This window comes from Loxodonta africana, chromosome 6, assembly GCF_030014295.1.
Source record: "Loxodonta africana isolate mLoxAfr1 chromosome 6, mLoxAfr1.hap2, whole genome shotgun sequence".
Lineage (NCBI taxonomy): Eukaryota > Metazoa > Chordata > Mammalia > Proboscidea > Elephantidae > Loxodonta > Loxodonta africana.
This window is the reverse complement of record NC_087347.1, coordinates 10,021,244-10,043,897: the sequence shown is the minus strand read 5'-3', so window position 1 is coordinate 10,043,897 and position 22,654 is coordinate 10,021,244. Positions and strand designations below refer to the sequence as shown.

The window sequence follows — 22,654 nt, the reverse complement described above, 5'->3', positions numbered from 1 at the left end:
TTTCAATGGCTGATTTTTGGGAAGTAGATCACCAGGCCTGTCTTCCAAGGCACCTCTGGGTGGACTGGAACCTTCAGCCTTTCAGTCAGCATTTGATCATGTTAATCATTTGGGCCATCAGGGTGCAAATGGTTCAGATGGGAGACATAAAGCCATGTCTCTGCCCCACTTGACTGTAAGGTTCATGACGTCACAGACCAGGTGGATTTTTGGCAATCATTGTATCCCCAGCACCTAGTGGTGCTGAAAATAAAGAAGTAGTTTATACTTGCCTATGTATTTTTTTTTATGTATAGAACATTTGGGGGAACCATACAAAAAACTGTCAATGGTGAGTTACCCAAGGAGAGGAGGACCTGTGGGTCTTTGGTAAGTGTCAGGGTATTTAAAATTTTTTCCTTTATATGTTTCTGAACTCTTAACATTTTAAAACCATAAACATATATTGCTTTACTATTGCTGCTGCCAGTACTGTTACTACTACACCAGTTAATTAGATAGAGAGAAATCTCTGACCACAAAGTAAGAAGAACAGTTGAACATGTATGCAGAACCCTCTGGCACAGCAGAAATGTGAAACTCTAAATATACAAAGGAGTTAGGGGAAAATGACATAACATTTTGGGAGACATCGTGGGGCATTTAGGTCAAAGGATTCATTGTTGATGTGACCACTTCCACGATGAGATTTGGTATAATGTGATCCCCTCCCTGATGGGATCTGCTGGGAGTAGCCAATCAACTGAAAGGGAGTTTCCTTGGGGGTGTGGCCTGTAGCAAATGTAAGTGGACTCTGTAGCAAGACTCACTGGCTTTTGCTCGCTCTGGATCCTGCAGCTAGCTCCTGTTCATCTAATATCTGGTTCTTGGGACTTGTCCTAGCAGCTTACCTGCCGTCGTGCCTGCAGATCTTGGGATTTGTTGATCTTTGCAGCCTGTGAACAAAAGTCCTACCATTTGACCTGCCAATCTTGGGTTCACCAGCCCTGTGGCTACGTGAATCAGGAGAAGCCTCCATCCTGACCCATGAAATTGGGACATTCCAGCCTCTACAATTACGTGAACCGTTTCCTTAATATAAATCTCTCTCTATATGTATTTATAGACTTTTTTGGTTTTGCTTCTCTAGAGAGCCCAGCCAAACACTCTCCATCACTCATTGTTTCCTAACCTGTCTTCTCTCTGCTGTGGGGACGTTTGTAGTCACCAGCTTGAGAAGACAAAGTAAAGTATTATAATGAAATGTACAAAGACCTGGAGTTAGAAAACTAAAAGGGAAGAACATGCTCAGCATTTCTCTAGCTGAAAGAACCAGAAAAAAAAAAAATTCAAGTCTCGAGTTGCAATTTTAAAGAATTCTATAGGAAAAATACTAAATGACACAGGAAGCATCAAAAGAAGATGAAAGGAAAACACACAGTCACTATACCAAGAAGAATTGGTTGACATTCAACCATTTCAGGAGGTAGCATATGATCAACAACCGATGGTAATAAAAGAAGAGGTCCAAGCTGCACTGAAGGCATTGGTGAAAAACAATGCTCCAGGAATTGATGGGATAGCAAGTGAGATGTTACAACAAATGCATGCAATGCTGGAAGTGCTCACTCATCTACGCTAACAAATTTGGAAGACAGCTGCCTGGGCAACTGACAGGAAGAGATCCATATCCGTGCCCATTCCAAAGAAAGGTGATGCAAGAGAATGAAGAAATTATTGAATAATATCATTAACATCACACGTAAATATAACTTTGTGGAAATAATTCAAAAGCAGCTGTAGCAGTTCATTGACAGGGAACCGCCAGAAATTGAAAGCAGAATCAGAAGAGGATGTGGAATGAGGGATATCATTGCTGATGTCAGGAGGATCATGACTGAAAACAGAGAATGCCAGAAAGAGGTTTACCTGTGTTTTATTGACTATGCAAAGGTATTCCACTCTGTGGATCATAACAAATTATGGATAATGTTGCGAAGAATGGGAATTCCAGAACACTTAATTGTGCTTATGTGGAACTTGTATGTAGACCAAGAGGCAGTTGTTTGAACAGAACAAGGAGATAATGCAGGGTTTAAAATCAGGAAAGGTATATGTCGGCATTGTATCCTTTCACCATACTTATTCAATCTGTATGCTGAGCAAATAATCCCCGAAGCTTGGCTATTTGAAGAAGAACATTGCATCAGGATTGGAGGAAGACTCATTAGCAACCTCCTCTACTCAGACGACACCACTGTGCTTGCTGAAAGTGAAGAGGAATTGAAGAACTTGTTGTTAGGAGCCCTTGAGTTGGTTCCGACACATAGCAACCCCACACATTGTTATCGTTAGGTGCTGTCGAGTAGGTTCGGACTTACAGCAACCCTGTGTGCAACAGACTGAAACGCTGCCTGGTCTGACGCCATCCTCACAATTGTTATGCTCCAGTCCATTTTTGTAGCCACTGTCAATCCACCTAGTTGAGGGTCTTCCTCTTTTCTGATGGCCATGTACTTTACCATGCATGATGTCCTTCTCTAGGGACTGACCCCTCCTGACAATATGTCCAAAGTATGTAAGACGCAGACTTGCCATCCTTGCTTCTGAGGAGCATTTTGGTTGTACTGCTTCTAAGACAGATTTGTTCATTCTTTTGTCAGTCCATGGTATATTCAGTATTCTTCGCCAACACCACAATTCAAAGGCATCAATTCTTCTTTGGTCTTCCTTATTCATTGTCCGGCTTTGAAAACACCATCGTTTGGGGGAGGGGGCACCTTAATCCTTAAAGTGACATCTTTGGTTTTTAACACTTTAACGAACTCTTTTGCCACGGATTTGCCCAACGCAATGCATCATTTGATTTCTTGACTGCTGCTTCGATGGGTGTTGATTGTGGATCCAAGTAAAATGAAATCCTTGACAACTTCAATCTTTTTTCTGTCTATCATGATGTTGCTTATTGGTCCAGTTGTGAAGGCTGTGGTCTTTGATCTTCATTAGTAAGTGCTTCAAGTCCTCTTCACTTTCAGCAAGCATAACACAGGTTGTTAATGAGTCTTCCTCCAATCCTGATGCCCCGTTCTTCTTCATACAGTCCAGCTTCTTGGATTATTTGCTCAGCATACAGATTGAATAGGTATGGTGAAAGGATACAACCCTGACGCACACCACTCCTGACTTTAAGCCAGTCAGTATCCCATTGATCTGTCTAAATGACTGCCTCTTGATCTATGTACAGGTTCCTCATGAGCACAATTAAGTGTTTTGGAATTCCCATTCTTCCCAACATTATCCATAATTTGTTATGATCCACACAGCCGAATGCCTTTGCATAGTCAATAAAACGCAGGTAAACATTCTTCTGGTATTCTCTGCTTTCAGCCAGGATCCATCTGACATCAGCTATGATATTCCTGGTTCCATGTCCTCTTCTAAATCCGGCCTGAATTTCTGGCAGTTCCCTGTCCATATACTGCTGCAGCCGCTTTTCAATGATCTTCAGCAAAATTTTGCTTGTGTGTGATATTAATGATATTGTTCGATAATTTCCGCGTTCAGTTGGATCACCTTTCTTGGGAATAGGCATAAATACAGATCTCTTCCAGACAGTTGGCCAGGAAGCTGTCTTCCATATTTCTTGGCATAGATGAGCGAGCACTTCCAGCACTGCATCCATTTGTTAAAACATCTCTATTGGTGTTCAGTCAATTTGTGGAGCCTTGTTTTTCTCCAATGTCTTCAGTGTAGCTTGGACTTTTTCCTTCAGTACCATCAGTTCCTGATCATATACTACCTCTTGAAATGTTTGAAGGTCAAGTAATTCTTTTTGGTATAATGACTCTGTGTATTCCTTCCATCTTCTTTTGATGCTTCCTGCATCATTTAATATCTTCCCCAAAGAATCCTTCACTATTGTAACTTGAAGCTTGAATTTTTTCTTTAGTTCTTTCATCTTGAGAAACGCCAAGTGTGTTCTTCCCTTTTTGTTTTCTATCTCCAGCTCTTTGCATGTGTCATAATGATACTTTGTCTTCTCTAGCCGCCCTTTGAAATCTTCTGTTCAGTTTTTTACTTCATCATTTCTTCCTTTTGCTTTAGCAGCTCAATGTTCGAGAGCAAGTTTCAGAGTCTCCTCTGACATCCATTTTGGTCTCTTCTTTCTTTACTGTCTTTTCAATGGCCTCTTGCTTTCTTCATGTATGATGTCCTTCATGTTATTCCAGAACTCATCTGGTCTTTGGTCATTAGTTTTCAACACGTCAAATCTATTCTTCAGTTGGTCTCTAAATTCAGGTGGGATATACTCAAGGTTGTATTTTGGGCCTCATGGACTTGCTCTGATTTTCTTCAGTTTTGGCTTGAACTTGCATATGTGCTATTGATGGTCTATTCCACAGTCGGCCCCTGGCCTTATTCTGACTGATGATATTGAGCTTTTCCATCGTGTCTTTCCACAGACGTAGTCAATTTGATTCCTGTGTGTTCCATCTGGTGAGGTCCATGTGTATAGTCGCCGTTTATGTTGGTGAAAAATGGTATTTCTAATGAAGAAGTCGTTGGTCTTGCAAAATTCTATCATTCAATCTCCGACATTGTCTCTATCACCAAGGCCATATTTTCCAACTACCAATCCTTCTTAGTTTCCAACTTTCCTTTTCCAATCACCAGTAATTATCAATGCATCCTGATTGCATGTTTGATCAATTTCAGACTGCATAAGCTGATAAAAATCTTCAATTTCTTCATTTTGGCCTTAGAGGTTGGTGTGTAAATTTGAATAATAGTCATATGAACTGTTCTTTCTTGTAGGCGTATGGGTATCATCCTATCAGTGACAGCATTGTACTTCAGGATAGATTTTGAAATGTTCTTTCTGACAAGCTGAAATGGACTGGTATTGGCCATTTTGAATTGGACAATCATATAGCCTACTATGCTGGGAATGACAACAACATTCATTCAGCAACCCTACATACAGCTGAATAAAACACTGCCCGGTTCTGCGCCATCCTCACAATCCTTGTTATTCTTGAGCCCACTGTTGTAACCACTGTGTCAGTCCATCTCATTGAGGGTCTTCCTCTTTTTCAGTGACCCTATACTCTACCAAGCATGATGTCTTTTTCCAGGGACTGGTCCCTCCAGATAACATGTCCATAGGATGTGAGACGAAGCCTCGCCATCCTTACTTCTAAGGAGCATTTTGGCTGTATTTCCTCCGAGACAGATTTGTTTGTTTTTCTGGCAGTCCATTGTATATTCAATATTCTTCACCAACACCATAATTCAAAGGTATCAATTCTTCTTAAAAAAAAAATTCTTCTTAGGTCTTCCTTATTCATTATCCAACTTTCACATGAGTATGAGGCAATTGAAAACACCATGGTTTGGTTCAGGGGCACCTTAATCCTTAAAGTGACTTCTTCACTTTTTAACGCTTTAAAGAACTCTTTTGCTGCTTATTTGCCCAATGCAATGCATCGTTTGATTTCTTGACTGCTGCTTCCGTGGGTGTTGATTGTGGATCCAAGTAAAATGAAATCCTTGATGACTTTAATCTTTTCTTCATTTATCATGATGTTGCTTACTGGTCCTTTTGTGAGGGTTTTTTGTTTTGTTTATGTTGTGGTGTAATCCGTATTCACGGCTGTGGTCCTTGATCTTCATTAGCAAGTGCTTCAAGTCCTCTTCACTGTCAGCAAGCAAGGTCGTGTCCTCTGCATATTGCAGGCTGTTAATGAGTCTTTCCCCCATCCTGATTCCCCGTTCTTCTTCATATAGTAGCGTCTTGGCTTATTTGCTCAGCATGCAGGTTGAATAAGAATGGTGAAAGAATACAACCCTGACTCTCATCTTTCTTGACTTTAAACCACTCAGTATCCCCTTGTGCTGTTCGAATGACTGCCTCTTGGTCTAAGTATAGGTTCCTCATGAGCACAATTAAGTTTTCTGGAATTCCCATTCTTCCCAATATTATCCATAATTTGTTATGATTCACATGGTCGAATGCTATTGCACAGTCAATAAAACACAGGTAAACATCTTTGTGGCATTCTCTGCTTTCAGCCAAGATCCACCTGACGTCAGCGATGATATCCCTTGTTGCATATCCTCATCTGAATCAGGCTCGAATTTCTGGCCTTCCATGTTGATCTACAGCTGCAACGACTTTCGAATGATCTTCCTCAAAATTTTACTTGTGTATGATATTAATGATATTTTTCTATAATTTCTGAATTCTGTTGGATCATTTTCCGGCATTCTGTCTGTCAATGTTCTGCTGCTATTCATAAGGTTTTTACTGGCTAGTTTTTTTTTCTGAAGTAGACTACCAGGCCCTTCTTTCTAGTCTGTCTGAGTCTGGAAGCTCAGCTGAAACCTGTCCACCGTGGGTGACCCTGCTAGTATTTGAGTGCTGGTGACATAGCTTCCAGCATCACAGCAACACACAAACCACCACAGTGTGACGAACTGACAGACACATGAGGGACTTACTGAAGATCAGATACTACAACCTTCAGTATGGATTGCACCTCAACATAAAGAAAACAAAAATCTTCACAACTGGACCAATAAGCAACATCATGATAAATGGAGAAAAGATTAAGTTATCAAGGATTTCATTTTACAAGATCCACAATTTTCATCCATGGAAGCAGCAGCCGGAAAATCAAATGATATATTGTATTGGGCAAATCTGCTTGCAAAAGACCTCATTAAAGTGTTGAAAAGCAAAGATGTCACTTTGATGATATTTTCAATCGCCTCATACGCATTCAAAAGCTGGATAATGAATAAGGAAGACTGAAGAAGAATTGATGCCTTTGAATTCTGGTGTTGGCGAAGAATATTGTATACAAGATGGACTGCTAGAAGAAATAACAAGTCTGTTTTGGAAGTACAGCCAGAGTGCTCCTTGTAAGCGAGGATGGTGAGACTTCGTCTCAAGAACTTTGAACATTCTATCAGGAGGGACCAGTCCCTAGAGAAGGACATCATGCTTGGTAAGGTCGAGAGTTGGCAAAAAAGAGGAAGACCCTTGATGAAATGGATTGACACAGGGTCTGCAAGAATGGGCTCAAACATAGCAATAATTGTGAGGATGGTCAGGACCCGGCAGCATTTCATTCTGTTGAAAATAGGGTAGCTATGAGTTGGAACTGACTGGAGGGCACCTAACAACAACGTGCATTTGTCAAAACTTGCAGAACTTTACATAATAGAGGCTAAATTTTTCCGCGTGCAAATTTTATACACATAGGCATACACAGGAAGCTGTTATGGATTGAATTATGTTGCCCTGAAACATGTGTTGTAAATCTTAACACCTATGCCTATGATTATAATCCCATTTGGGAATGAGTTGTCTTTGTTACGTTACTCATGTAGGATTAATATAGAGTGTGTCTTGAATCAATCTCTTCTAAGATATAAAAGAGATTAAACAAATAAACAAGCAAGCAAGCACGCAAAGATGGGGGAAGATAGATGCCAAGCCATACAGAGATCTCCAAGATACCAGGAAACAGAAGCTGAAGAGACAAGGACTTTCCAGAGAATCGCCTTCCCTAGAGCCAAACCATGCCCCCCCTCCAAACAAACAAACAAAACCCCAAACCCATTGCAGTTGAGTCAATTCCAACTCATAGTGACCCTACAGGATGGGGTAGAACTGCCCCGTAGGGCTTCTAAGGAGGGCCTGGTGGGTCGGAACTGACAACCTTTTGGTTAACAGCCATAGCTCTTAACCACTACGCCACCAGGGTTTCTGCCCCTACAGCCAGCACATTGAGTTTGGACTTCTAGCCTCCTAAATTGTGAGAAAATAAATTTCGGTTTGTTAAAGCGACCCATTTTTATTTTTGTTATAGCACCAGTAGATCACTAACACAGCTTGTTGAAGCAGCCTAAAATCACAGAAGTGGCATGTCAAAGGCTATAAGCTTTGCAGTCAGTCAGCCTGGGCTTGGGAATCCTGGCTAAGATTTGGAGAGGGTAAGCATTTCTCTGGAAACCCTGGTGGTGTAGTGGTTAAGAGCTATACCTGCTAACCAAAAGGTGGGCAGTTCCTTGGAAACTCTATGGGGCAGTTCTACACTGTCCTTTAGGGTCACTATGAGTCAGAATCCACTCAAAGTCAATGGTTTTCTTTTTTTTTTTTTTTTAAGCATTTCTCTTGTCTTCCTCAGGGCCCATAAGGGCTATCACAAAAGAGAATGCAAGTAAAGCTCTTGATGAAGTGGTTGCTACATGACAAGTATGATTACTGTTTTTTTTTTTTTTTTTTTCTTGAAAATAAGACTGCAAAGGGTAAGCCCTTTGGTCTGTTGGAGGGGATTAAAGGAAGCTTCACAAAGGCAGCAACATATGATTTAGGATTTTAAAGATGAGCAGGTGAGAAATGAGATGAATGGCATTGTAACAAGAGGGAACAGCACGTGGAAAAGCTAAAACAGAGTGAAATGTTTGAAGAGCCTCAAACGTGGGCATATCTGGAGCATTAAGTTCATGGGGTAGATAAAGGGCAGGGGGAAAGTGTGGATGACTGTGGTATGGAGTTCAGCAGAAGGGGACTGGGAAGGACTCGTTAGAGAGTCTGCATCCCCAACCAGCTGCTCGGTGATACGGATGCTGCTGGCCCATTGACCATACCTTTTTTTTTCTTTCTAAATTTTATTAATTTTGTCACTGTTGAGAATATAGACAGCAAAACTACCAACAAAACAAAACAAAAATACAAACTCATTGCCGTTGAGTCGATTCCGACTCAATAACATATACTATTTCAACAGTTTTTACATGTACTATTTAGTGTCATTGATTACATTCTTTGAGTTGTGCAACCATTCTCACTCTCCTTTTCTGAGTTGTTACTCCCTCATTAACATAAACTCACTGCCGCCTAAGGTCCCTATTTAATCTTTTGAGCTACTGTTGTCAATTTGATCCCATATAGATAGATCTTTAAAGAGCATAATGCTCAACGCGGATCTTTTTTACTAGTTAAGCTAAAGTATTGTTTGATTTTAAAATGACTTTAGGGCATATTTTTAGTTTAAGGCTTAAAGATTATCTCTGTGCAATAGTTTCAGGGGGTTCATCCACCCTCCATGGCTCCAGAAAGTCTAGATAGAGTCCATGAAAATTTGAAATTCTGTTCTGCTTTTTTCCCCTTTTGATCAGGATTATTCTATGGAATCTTTTTATCAAAATGTTCCATAATGGTAGCTGGGCACCATCCAGTTCTTCTGATCTCATGGCAAAGAAGGCAGTTGTTCGTGGAGGCAATTAGTCACACTTTACCGTATCCCCCTCCTATTCCTGACTCTTCTTCTTCTGCTGCTCCAGTTGAACAGACACCAATTGTTGTGCCTTGAGTCGAAGCTTGCAAGCTTTTAAGACCCCAGACATTGTGCAATGAACTAGGTGGTAGAACAGAAGCACTAAACGTGTTATTAGGTCAGTTAACTGAGATGCCCCATGAAACCATGACCCTATACCTCCAAACCAAAGAACAAGGGATTTGGTTGTACATAAGCAGCCTGAGCAGCTACTCTTTTTTTGTCTTTCATTGTTGCAAACATATTTATCACACAACTTTTGCCAATTCAACTTTTTATACGTGTACAACTTATTAGCAGTAATTGCAATAATCAGCTGTGCAAACATATCCTTAATCGATGAGATTTTTCCATTCTCATTAACCTCCATTTTCTCCCTGTCTCTGATGCCTGGTAACTACTAATACCTTTTGATTTCTATCCATTTTCTTTTTCTTGTCTTTTTATATAAGTGAGGTCATACAGTATCTGTTCTTTTGTGATTGTCTTATTTTACTCAGCATAATGTATTCAAGCTCCATCCATAATGTAGCATATATCCAGACTTCATTTCTCCTACTGGCTGAGTAGTATTCCATTTTTCTGTGGTATGTATTTACCACATTCTGTTTATCCATTTATCTATTGATAGACATTTAGGTTGTTCCCATCTTTTGGCTATTGTGAATAGTACTGCAATGAACATTGGTGTAAAGTCTCTGTTCGAGTCTCCGCTTTCAAGTCTTTTGGGTATATACCCAGCAGTAGAATTGCTGGGTTGTATGGCAGTTCTATTTTTGGTTTTCTGAGGAATGACCTCAGTTTTTTTCCACAAGAGCTGTACTATTTTGCATTCCCACCAAGAATGGACAAGGGTTCTAATTTCTCCACATCCTCATTGACATTTGTTATTTTATTTTTTTAATCTTAGCCATCCTAGTGGGAGTGAAAGGAAACCCTGGTGGCATAGTGGTTAAGAGCTATGGCTGCTAACCAAAAGCTCGGCAGTTCAAATCTACCAGGCGCTCCTTGGAAACCATATAGGCCGGCTCTACTCTGTCCTACAGGGTTGCTATGAGTCAGAATCGACTTGACGGCAATGGGTTTTAGTGAGAATGAAATAGTATCTCATTGTGGTTTTGATTTCCATCTCTGATGGCTAATGATGCTGAGCAACTTTTCATGTGTTCAGTAGCCATTCGAATGTTGTCCTTGGTGGAATGTCTACGCAAGTCCTTTCCCCCATTTTATGACTGGGTTCTTTATCCTTTTGTTGTTAAGTTGATGAAATTTTATGTATACTTGGTCATTAGATTCTTCTTGGATATATGGTTTCTGATGGTATTCTGCAAGTTGGTGTCTTGTCTTTCCACTTTTTTGGTAAAGTCTTTTGATAAACTAAAGTTTTTAATTTGTATGAGGTCTCATTTATTTTGTCTTTTGCCATTTGTGCTTTTATTATTATACCAGATAATCCATTGTTGGAACCTGGCCTGACAGCGTTGCCCCTGCTTGTTCTTTTAAGAATTTTATGGTTTTAGTTTGTACGTTTAGGTCCTTCATCCATTTTGCATTTGTTTTTGTGTATGGTGAGAGGCATCTATCATGTCTCATTTTTCTGCATGTGGAAATCCCATTTTCCCAGCACCATTTATTTTTTCCCCATCGAATGGACTTATCATCCTTGTCAAAATCAGTTGACCATAGATGTGTGCGTTTGTTTCTGGACTCTCAACTCTATTCCATTGGTCTGCGTGTCAATTGTTATAACAGTATCAGGCTGTTTTAATTACTGTGGCTGTATATAGCATGTTTTAAAAAAAGAAAGTTTGAGTCCTCCTAGTTCTTCTCTGTCCACATTGCTTTTGTTATTCGGGGCCTCTTGCCATCCTACGTGAAGTTGAGGATTTGTTTTTCTATTTCTGTAAAGAAGGCTGTTGGAATTTTGATGGGGATTGTGCCATTGACCACACTTTGAGTGACAACAGCATAAAAGTCAAAGGAGCAAAGTGTTTCAGAAGGTAGGGATGGTCAATCATGTTGAAGACATGGTAGCACTAAAGTTAAAATGCAGACTTAAAAACTCATTACCAACCTGTAGGTTGAGGTGTCCTGAGGGCAAGCGGTAGGTGGCTAGGTAAGGGTAGTAATTGATGATTGCATAGCAGGTGTGGAAACTGAGACAGTGCATTGAAAGAGAACAGAGCAGGGAAGTACCTGGAAGGGGAAATGGAGCTTTGAACATTAAATTTTAAGGGGGGCGACTCGACTATTTTTTTAAATATGCTGGGAAGGATCTTGGTTTTGCAAGATGGGAAAAGGTTGGAGATACAGGAGAGAATGGTGGTGACTTGAGAAGAAGGGAGGCTAAGAGTAGAGTTGCCAGATTTAGCAAACAAAAATACAGAACGCAACGAGTAAGTTTTTAGTGTAAGTATGTCCCTGGGCGTCCTCTAATTTATCTGGCAACCCCAAAGCAGGAGATTTTTTTAGGCAAAAGGGTTATAAGGCTGGATGTACTAGGAGGAAATGGGAACTTCACAGCTCTCACATTCCAGGCCTCCAGAATGAATTCCTGGTTCTACCAAAACGGTCAACAAGTAGAGAAACTAGTTTGAATTTCAGCTTTTGTAGCTTCCTCACAAACTCTAGGATGGCAAAGGCACAGGAAAAGCCCACAAGGCGAACTACCAGATCCCTTAAGACTGGGCAGAAAGCTCAGGAAAAGTTTGGAAAAATCAGCTCGTTAATGATGTAGAGCTTTTTGAACGGAGAACAGGCCCTGGATTGGGTGCACAGGATAGTGAGTCACAGGGTGCCTGGCGCGGAGCCAGCCCTGTACACCAAACCTACTCAACTCAAGGGCAGGCAGCGAGCTCCGAGAAACCCAGCCGGCCCTGGGCACTGCGCCTGCGCCTTGCCGCGGCCCCGCCCGTTCCAGCTTGACATCCGGGTCTCGGGCAGGGGCGTGTCGAGGGAAGAGGGGCGGGAGGCAGAGGAAAGGAAGGATGTCGTGGGGACTGGACAGGCGGGGAGAGAAGCGAGGCAGGGGGCGGGGGCGGAGTAGGGGGCGTGGCGCAGCGAGCGCGGTGTCACGTGACGTGCGTGGCGACGTGTCGGCCATCTTGTGTTGTTGAGGCTGAAGACTGACTTGGGTTCTGTGAGACTCCCTGCCCCGGACCGCAGGTAACCAGTGACTCCTTCTCGCTCCCCTGCCCGGCTACGCTCCGCGCCCGGCTCCGCCGCCGCTCCCCGGGCCGTCCGGGGCCCCCGGCCGCGCTCGCGCCCCCGCAGCTCCGGCCCGACCCGGCCCAGCCGCATGGACACCCACAGGCCGCCCCGGCAGCGGCCGGCTTGGAGCGTCAGGCGAGGGGACAGGTCAGGTGCGGGGCTGGAGGGAGCCTCCTCCCCGGCGGGGGGCACGCCGGCCCCGGGCGCGTCTCGGCGGCGGGGAGCCGGGAGCCTCCTTCTCCGGGGATGTCTGTGGCATTGCGGGGGAAGCCGAGGAAGGGAAGAGGACGATGCAGTGGGCATGTCAGGCCAGCTTGGTCAGGGGCAGAGCGCTCGCCCTCCACTACCTGCTCCTCGGGGGCCGCTCACCCGTCCAGCCTTGGGGTGCCCCGGGTAACAGCTGCTGCTGCGGCCAGACAGCTGCTCCTGCCGGCCCTCCTCCCCACACCTGGCTCTGGGCGGTGCGCCCTTGCCTTCCTCATGGAGCATCTGGACTGGGGAGACTCCTTCCGTGGCCAGAGGACCGGGTCTGGGGCAGGCCTGAGGCAAGGTGGAGCCATGATCGGATCCAGGGACCGAGGTCGAGAAAGCAGAGCCCGTGGCAGCTTTGACGAACATCAGGTTGAAATGGGCATTAGCCTAAGTGTCAGCAGTTTTCCACCAAGCACCCTCAGCACCTCAGTTTTGTAGCCGAAACATAAATCAAGCAACTAGGAAAGGGGGTATGAAAGAAGCAGGGTGTATGAGTGGGTTTGGGAAGCAGACCCGATGCTTTGCATTCATCTGGTACTGTTTAATTTTTTCTTTTTCTGCAAGTCTTTAAACACACTTAAGCACACCATAGTCACCCTGTGAGGAAGGTAAGTATTCCCATTTAACTTGCAAGAAATTGAGTAAGGGGGTAGTAAGGAACAGCTTTATCCAGGACTCTCGGTATAGGCTTGAGCCATGGGCAGTCGTGATTGCCAGTGTTTTGTTCAGTGAAGGTGATTCTCTTATGTGGTAGTAGTTCCTTATTAGAATGCAATGACTTCCTTGATTAAAAAGATACTGTTTGTCATCCTTCCTTTTCTGCCCGTTCACTTTCATCCCTTTAGTATGTGCAACTCTGGCCTTCCAGAGTTTGTCCATTTTGATGAGAACACAAGTGCTCACTGTCATCCCTTGATGTTTTTATGTGTTTTACAAGTGAGTGTAGCAGCTTTCAGAGTGGACAGACTGGAATATGTACTTTTGGGTTACGTCAGCCGTTGACAGCAGAAGAGGACACTAGAAAAAACTGAAGCGACGTATCTGGAAAAATGTTCCATGATCCTTTCCTTTGACATTCTGCACTGAGGAATACCATGGTGATTGCAGTGATTCATTAGGAAGGAAAGGGCTTCCACCTTTTTCATAAAGTGACTGTTTCGAGGCTGGAGGGGGGAAGGGACCATGTTCTTCCATTCATTCATTCATTTCTTTATTCACTCTTGCATTCATTTGTCTGACAAATATTGAACGTCTACCAAACAGACCCAGAATTCCTGCCCCCGTGGAGCTCTTTTCTAGACAAATGAATACTTAGGTAAAATATATAATAGTGGTAAGTGGTGTGGAAAAAAATGAGACAGGGAGAAATAAGGAGTTGGGGGAGGCTGGGATTAATTTTGAATATCCAGGGAAGGCCTCATAGAACAGCGAACATTTGAAGGAAGACCTGACAGGAGTAAAGGAGCTATTTGTGTAGATAGTGGGGAGGAGTGCTCCAGACAGTTGAACTGCTTGGCAAAGACCCTGAGGCAGAAACTGAGGTGGGAACAACCTATCTGTTAGGCAGGGAGAAGGATGGAGGCTTTTGGGCTGGAAGGCAGAGAGGGAGCCTAGTAGGAGCTGTGTGTGTGTCCACCTCATTGGTGCTGAGAGGAGTTATTCAGTGTCCTGGAATCTAATTTTTCTTCTCTCTTACGACTCTTAAAAAGGAAAATCAGATTCTGGAAATTTGGGCCAACATTCTTCTCCCCACACACCCTCCCTACCCCCAAATCTGGAAAAATTCAGGAGGCTCATAAAATTCAGATAGCATATTTCAGGAAATTATGATGTTATCTTTCTCAACAGTAAAAAATTTTAAATGACATTGATGCTTATCTGCTTGAAAGGAGTTTTTGAAAGGAGTTGCTTTCTAAGAAGGGGATATTTTGAAATCTCGAGAATATTTGAACATGTAAGGAAAATGTAAGGAAATGAAGAATTTCTGAAGTACAGACACAGATAATTAAGGCATACGACCAGGAAGAAAAATGGAAGCAGTGTATTAACTCGCGTTGCCTGTTAGTAAAGACATTATTTCTGTGCTGGCCGGCCTGGTTTTAAATGCCTGGAGGACGTCTACTAATATGTTTGTATATTCTTTATAAATAACATCTTACATGCATAGGACTTTTTGTATTGAGTTTTTTACCCTTCCTCCTGTACTTTTCAGACTAGATCTCTAATTTGATACTAAAAAATGTGGTACTAGATTAAAATTTTTTTTTTCTGAGCTTTTATAAAAATTCCCTTTCATTTTGGTTTACCTGAGGAATTTAATATTTTGGTTTTGAGATGCTTTTGCTGACAGGTTGTATGTATGAAAATAATTTGTCACAGGCTTGTCACAAAATCATGAGAAGTTGGGAATTACAAGTTCAGGGTACGATTGGAGCTCTTTGGTAAAGGGGTGCATAGTGGTGATAATGATGAGGCAGCGCTTGAACTAAGTGCCTTTCTTCCTCCTCTTGCTCCTTTGTTGAATTTTCAAAATGACACTTCTAAATTATAATATCTTTGATGCCGTATCAACTCATTTGTCCTCATGACTCTGCATTTTAATCTGCCATATTGCTATCCTCTTTTTGTTGACCTTCACACTGGAAGATGACCACTGATAGTGATTGCTAACTGGGAGAACCAATACAGGAGAACAGATTACTAACTGACCCTTTTACCCTTGCCCCTTCTCTAAAGACTCTTTGATTTGTGTCATTTTCAAAGACTGACTGACTGCAGCTCTCCATCAGGCTTTGCTGATTCAATTTTCAGTACTTCCTGTTTTATTCTATTTCTTAGGTATTAAAGTGGGACCAGTCTCATTAGGTTGACTCTGCAGCTTATATTGGTGTTAGTCCAGGTATCTTAGAGGCAAGTTGAATATCCATTTTCCTTCATCTATTTGAATTGCCTTAACATTCTTTGGTCGTTGTTGTAAACTCTGAATCCGAACTCCCCCCACCACCAGCCCCATCTAAGGTTTTATGGTATATAAAGTCCTAGTTGCCATTCATTTTTAATGCCCTGAAGAATTACATAGCTTTAAAAATATTAAGTAGATTTTTATTCCTTGGGCATGCTTACTTATAAGTAGAGTCCTGTAATATATCTTGATAGAATTAGTGTTGTCATTTTTTTTTCATGCTGTCAGATGAGAGAGAAATATACTAGATGAATTTTATAGGAATACAAAATTATACCTGTGTCGAATTGCCCATAATTTCATGTGAGGTTGAAGGAAGAGAGAGGTTTGAAAAACAGAAGAATATTCCTGTCAGTGGCCAAACTTTATTTTATAAAAATGTTTTCAAAGTATTACATACTTCCTTACTTCAAGTAATTAAATGTGGAACACAATTTCATATTGTTACCTACAAGATTTTCATTGAACTTGAACTTAATTTATTCCTAGAGTAGGAGATACCCTCGAACTTGCTGTTTTGGGTTAGGCCCAGAGAAGAGTTGGTTTATTGCCTGCTTCTCTCTCCTTTCTTCTGCCCTTCAAAAAAAAAAAAAAAACAAGGAAAACTAGAGTACAGGGGTATAGTTGGATGACCTTCTAGGTATTATAACATGGCTGCTTTTTACAAAACTGAGTCAAAGGTGGAAGGCTTTCTCCAGTTGCTTTCTGCTGTCACTTAAATTGTCACCTTTATTTTTAAATGATAGTTTTTTGGTTCTCTAGCAGCAGCATCCACAGAATCACCTAATTTTAGCTAAGAGACCACTTGAAGCTATTGTGCCTCAGGCCGCTCCTCGTCGCTTGAAATGTCACCATCTTGTGGATTTTTAGGATACTGCTTCCACACAGCATCCAATGCAGGTTGTGGTTTTGCAACTGAAAGCACGCATGGAGCTTTGCCTCTTGGACATTTGACAGTGGTCAGCCTTCTGGAGGCTCAGTCATTACTTTTGTGAGGTACACATTTTCTTCCTGTGATGCTGGCTGTCCATTTGCTATCAGATACGTTTCAGATGTCAATACCAAATCCCTGTAATGTGGTTTTGAATGAAATAATCACTTCCCTAAAACCCAATAGTGGTACTCATTTGTCAGCTCAGTCAGAATCACCTAAGACCCTTGTTAAAAACGAGTGTTTCTCAAACCTACCCAGAGCTGCCCAGAGAGGCTCTAGATGTGGCAACAGAGCACCTGGTTTGTAAGCACACCAGGCAATGCTAATATTTTAACCAGGTGTGGGAGCTGTTTCCTGTGCAGCATATTCATGGTGAGAAATTGTGTTTTTAAGTTCCCTAAGAAATTGCTGAGTGATTTACGTTAGCAATTTTATTATTTACAGTGTTAAAAGGATCTGAACAAAGTCTGCTCAGACCTCCTGCTGTGAACCAGCAGAACTTTTGAACAGGTGAGTGTTGAAGGGAAGCACAAAGCTGAAGGCTCATGCGAACAGGTGATTTTTGTTTTCGGTTTTTGTTATTTATATCTTATTGGGGTAAAATACATATAACATATATTTTTCCTTTTAACTGTTTTGAAATGTACAGTTCAGTGGCATTACATTCTCAGTGTTACTCAGCCATCACCACTAAGGTTTTGGTTATCTTCATCCTGTGATTTCTCCTGAGGTTATGGGCAGTGAATAGAAACTCCTCTGGTACCACTTAGCTCTTTTATGACCATAAGAATAATCATACGTTTTCTGTATTGATCCAACTGTGTATTCATATCTTAAATTGTGATGATGATTTTTTGGCGGCAGGTAACAGGAACCCATTCAGACTAGCTTACTCCAAGAGAGGAATCTGTGGGGCAGGGATGCTAAGCAGTTTGCTTCATGAAGGACTGGAGCCAGAAACTGGGAAGCATTCAGGAGCCGAGGTGGTCGTAGCCCTTTGTCCCAGCTGGCCAGACAGCATTTCCTGGGTCTCTTTACCCTTCTGCTGTAGTCTTTCTCCAGCCTAACTTTGCTGTAATAAGCACGTGGAAGAAATTGGCATGCCTGGAACCATGCCTAGAGCCACATATGAACATGAGCTCTAATATCATTAGCCAGCTGATTATTATTTCAGTGCCCAAATTTCAGATTCCTGAGTGGGGAGGTGGATTTGGTTGGTCTAAAGTGGTCCAGTTCTCCACTGTTGGTCCAATTAGTATGGCCACAGGGCTGGGGTCTAGAAGCTTCTAGAAGAAGCAAATGTAGTTAGCTGAAAGGCCTCACTCCTGTGGGTGGGGGCAGGTCTTAGAGAAGGTGCAGTGGTAGCAATTCTACCATATTCCCATAGAAGTTTCTAGGTGCTTTTCCTTTTCCTAGTATTCTAGAAAGCTTTCCTGGACGTGGCTCTGCAGCTTTAATTTGTGTGTCTTGAAGAGTTAACATAGGTGCTTAACTTTTGATGAATGAGGCCCAGAAGGTCTCACCAACCATTTGGTGGAACTTCCTAGTGTACTTTTAAAATAAAAATTCTTGGTTGTTGATATTCAGAGGAGCGTCTGGGATAAATAAAGGTTAAGCAAATGAGAGGCTTCGTTTGTGGAAAAATCCACTGGATTTTTCATGGATTGTTTTTATAAATTTGATTTCTGGGTGCTTCTGTAGTATTGAATGACACTTGGATATTAGGAAGCCATCTAGAATTTGAAGGGTGGAACTTCACGGGCTATATTCACATTATTTAGAGGAGGTAGTAGCAGGGACCATCGCTGCTGGGAAAGAATTAGTGAGATGATGTAAACTTTTTAATAACATGTTTTTGTATTAATCTAGAATTATTAGGTAATACTAAAGCAAACATTTTTTAAATCGACTATAAGTCCTATTTATTTTTGTTTGTGGCTGGCATGGATGTATTTAGTGACATAGTCTAAATTCCTTAAGTAACTGTATTCTCAAATTTTGTTAATATTAGTGTGGTTCTAGATTTTTGATTCAAACCCTGTTAGGTGACGTCGAAATACTACCTGATTCTGTGCCATCCTCACAATTGTTGTTATGCTTGAGCCCGTTGTTGTAGCCACTGTGTCAGTCCATCTCATGAGGGTCTTCCTCTTTTTTTGCCGAGCCTCTATTTACCCAGCGTGGTGTTCTTCTCCAGGGACTGGCCCTCCTGAAAACATGTCCAAAGTATCTAAGATGAAGTCTCGCCATCCTTGCTTCTAAGGAGCGTTCTGGTCTAGGAATTACTAATGAAAATTATTATAGAGTGGTGACAGGCCCCAGATGCTGTCTTCCTTCTTTAGCCAATCACAACGGAATTCATTTTTCGGATAGAAGACCCTTTTTCACAGAGCATGTTTTCTAGAATCTGGGTGTTGAGGAAAGGCTTGTTCGGGACTTTGTGAAGTTTAAAAAGACTTACACACAATCTGTGAAAACTTGCAGAGACGCTGAGGGCCCCTTACTGGGAAGCGTTGGCTGGTGGTGTGAGATTATCAGATAACGTGACAATGTTTATAGCATTGTATTTTTCGTGGAATAGTTTGCTAGTTTTATTCTTATCCTTTTACCAAAAGGGGGGAAAAAGATATTTACATATTGTTGAGAAGCAGTGGGAAGAATGGTGGCAATGACATTAGCCTTTCTTGTTACAGTGATGTGGCTAGTATGTTCTTTGGGAGCAAAAACAAAGCTCCTTTTATGCAGGTTGTCTTGGGCTTGGAGGAGGTCTTGGGAGCTCTGGTGTCTTCAGTGTTGGTCCTTTGGTTGCGGAGACTGAGGAGGAATTGGGACAAGGTACTGTCTCGGTGCTTTCTGATCAGTAAATCATAGCTGAGGCTTTGAAGGGCTAGCCACGTCTGGGCGTGCTCATTGTGATCAGTCCCTTGGGAATGGGGGTCGTGTTGCCCAGACTCTGGCTGAGTATCCTCTGTGTAACTGGGTGCGAAGCCATCCTGTGAGGTCAGTGGACCAGAGAGCCTTAATTCAAGTTCTGGAACCTGATAACTGTTTGGCCTTTTACCATTGTCAATTGGAGTTTCTGAGTGTGTTATGAGAACAGAGAATTTTCCCTAACAGAGGTCTTACTATATTGCTTAATTGAGTGATGTAAAGGGGTGGGAGTTGGAGGTCAGTGGAACAAAGTTGGGAGATTGGGGAAAAGAGAAAGGTGACTTCCCACAAAATTAGTTCTTCTGAAAATGGTAAGGAGATGGAAAGAAATGATAACTAAGCAGCACCGAACACTATATCAATATACGGTGAAAAGCTTGTGGGCTTTTGAGCAGAGAGATGTAGATTTGAATGTTCTGCCCCTTACTCTCTATAACTTTAGACAAGTTACTTAAACTCTTGGAGCCTTATTTTCCTTACTTGTAAAATACATCCCATGGTCATTGTGGGAGTTAAAAATCTAAAATGCCTAATACAGTGCCTGGCACGTAGTAGGTAGGTCCTCAATGAATGGGAGCCTCTGTGATTGTATTACTTTGTACATAAGTACATTTTGGTTGTAAAATTTTATCTTTATAAATAGAGAAGGTCAGTGAGTTCAGTTTGCATGTCCTTTTTTTTCCTCCCTTTTAATCCAGCAAGTATTTGAATGCCCAGTCTGTGCCAGGTGCTGATAGTGTTGAGCACGTCACACATGGCCCTGTCTTCAGGGGCTTACGGCCTAGTGGGAGGGGCGGGCAGGAGTCCTTACGTAAAATCCGTAAAATTCGGAACGTGAGAAGTCCCTGCGTCCTTAGAAAAGACCCATGTAAAAAAGACTAGGTGTTTTTGAATAAGTGTCGCGTTTTGGATCTCGGTGTTCTTGATGTCAGTGATGTTTCGTGCACCTTCATCTGCTTTCCAGAGTTACGTATGCTTGTTGGTTTTTGGTTTATTTGTGTACTTCTTTTATTTGTCAGGTTTTCCTCTTTTTCTGAGGTAGATATTGTCAATGTTTTGTTCCTAGTGCCCCTTTACCGTCTTCAAAATTATTGGGGTGCCAGAGAACTTTTGATTTTTTGATTTATGCTTCTCTATATTTGCCTTACTAGAAATGAAAATTGAGAAATTAAAAAAAGTATATTTATTAACTCATTAAAAATAGCAATAATAAACGCATCACATGTTATAGACATTTTTTATGGCTAATACATATGTTCTAAAACATTTCTAAAAATGTTTGTTGAGAGGAGTGACATTGTTTTATCTTCTCACAGATCGCTTTTCTGTCTGGCTGGATTCTCAAATCTGCTTCTGCTTTCAGTCTGTTCTTTATTGCTTTGCTTGAAGTATATGAAGAAAATTCATCCTCACAAAGATATGTAGCTGGAAAAGGGAGGTGTATTTTAATGGCTTTTTAAAATAATTGCACATATTCTTCTTTGATATTACACGAAAATTGCACAAGTATTTTTAAAGATTAGTTGCAATGTGAAACTTGAACTGTATCAGTGAACTTTTTGTACAGTTATATTAGAATCCATTGGTCTATATTGGACATTAAATGTATCTTTTACATTATAACATTATACAATATTAAACAAAAAAATTACTTTCATCGATACCAACACCCAGCAGAAAATTGTTAAGTATTGGAAAACTGTCAAGTTCGAAGTGCTGAATAGTTTTCCAAGATTCAAATTTTTACCTGAAAGGTCAAGTTTTTTTTTAAATAATTTTTATTGAGCTTTAAGTGAATGTTTACAAATCAAGTCAGTCAGTCACATATAAGCTTATATACACCTTACTCCATACTCCCGCTTAGTCTCCGCCTAATGAGTCAGCCCTTCCAGTCTCTCCTTTCGTGACAATTTTCCCAGTTTCTAACCCTCTCTACCCTCCCATCCCCACTCCAGACAGGAGATGCCAACACAGTCTCAAGTGTCCACCCGATACAAGTAGCTCACTCTTCATCAGCATCTCTCTCCTACCCACTGTCCAGTCCGTTCCATGTCTGATGAGTTGTCTTCAGGAATGGTTCCTGTCCTGGGCCAACAGAAGGTTTGGGGACCATGACCGCCGGGATTCCTCCAGTCTCAGTCAGACCATTAAGTCTGGTCTTTTTATGAGAATTTGGAGTCTGCATCCCACTGTTCTCCTGCTCCCTCAGGGGTTCTCTGTTGTGCTCCCTGTCAGGGCAGTCATCAGTTGTGGCCGGGTACTATCTAGTTCTTCTGGTCTCAGGATAATGTAAGTCTCTAGTTCATGTGGCCCTTTCTGTCTCTTGGGCTCATAGTTATCGTGTGACCTTGGTGTTCTTCATTCTCCTTTGATCCAGGTGGGTTGAGACCAATGGATGCATCTTAGATGGCTGCTTGTTAGCATTTAAGGTCAAGTTTTATAATTGGCAACAAATACTGTCAATTGTTTTCTTTAAAGCGACAATCTCACTTCGTTCATTTTTGAGAAAATGTCTCTAAATAGCCTAGTCTGGGTAACCAGATTTGTGTGCCAGTTTTTCTTTCAAGTCTAAATGATGTTCCATGAAAGAAGCAGCCAGTTGACCTTGTAGCTCATAACACAGTCACGTAAGTACCTCTCCTTAAAACATTCACTCAGCTTTGATACGCAGCAGAAGCGCTTCATTCTTGCTTCCCATGTTACTACACAGAGTCGGAAAAAGATGTGTATTCGGGGATCTAGATAAATAAAATCAGTAGTTGTTATTGCTTCACGGAGGACATTCTTAAGTCACACTGACTTTTTCATTTCCTCCTGTGAGTACATGGCACACGGTTGTGAAGAATACAGTGGATACTAGTAGAGTTTGATGACCTTATCTTGAATGATGCAAAGATGCCAGGAGTTTTACCCATCATTGCTTTGCATGATTAATGCAAGTGCCAGCACAGTGAGAAATGCAAATAATGTCTTAGTATTTTTATAAAAGTAGCTTTGATATCACAGATTCCTTGAAAGAGTAGTGGGGTCCATGGACCG

The 22,654-nt window shown here is 41.7% G+C and overlaps 1 protein-coding gene across 2 annotated transcripts in view; it reads left to right on the top strand.

The window, feature by feature from the left end:
* Window positions 1–12,379: 12,379 nt before the first annotated feature.
* The window catches only part of GIGYF2 (GRB10 interacting GYF protein 2), a 144,641-nt gene continuing 134,366 nt past the window's right edge, over window positions 12,380–22,654 (top strand). For both annotated transcript variants that reach the window (XM_064286544.1, XM_064286543.1), the window contains exons 1-2: window positions 12,380–12,491; window positions 17,129–17,194. The gene's annotated coding sequence lies outside the window, so the exon portion shown is untranslated. The remainder of the gene's footprint in view (window positions 12,492–17,128; window positions 17,195–22,654) is intronic.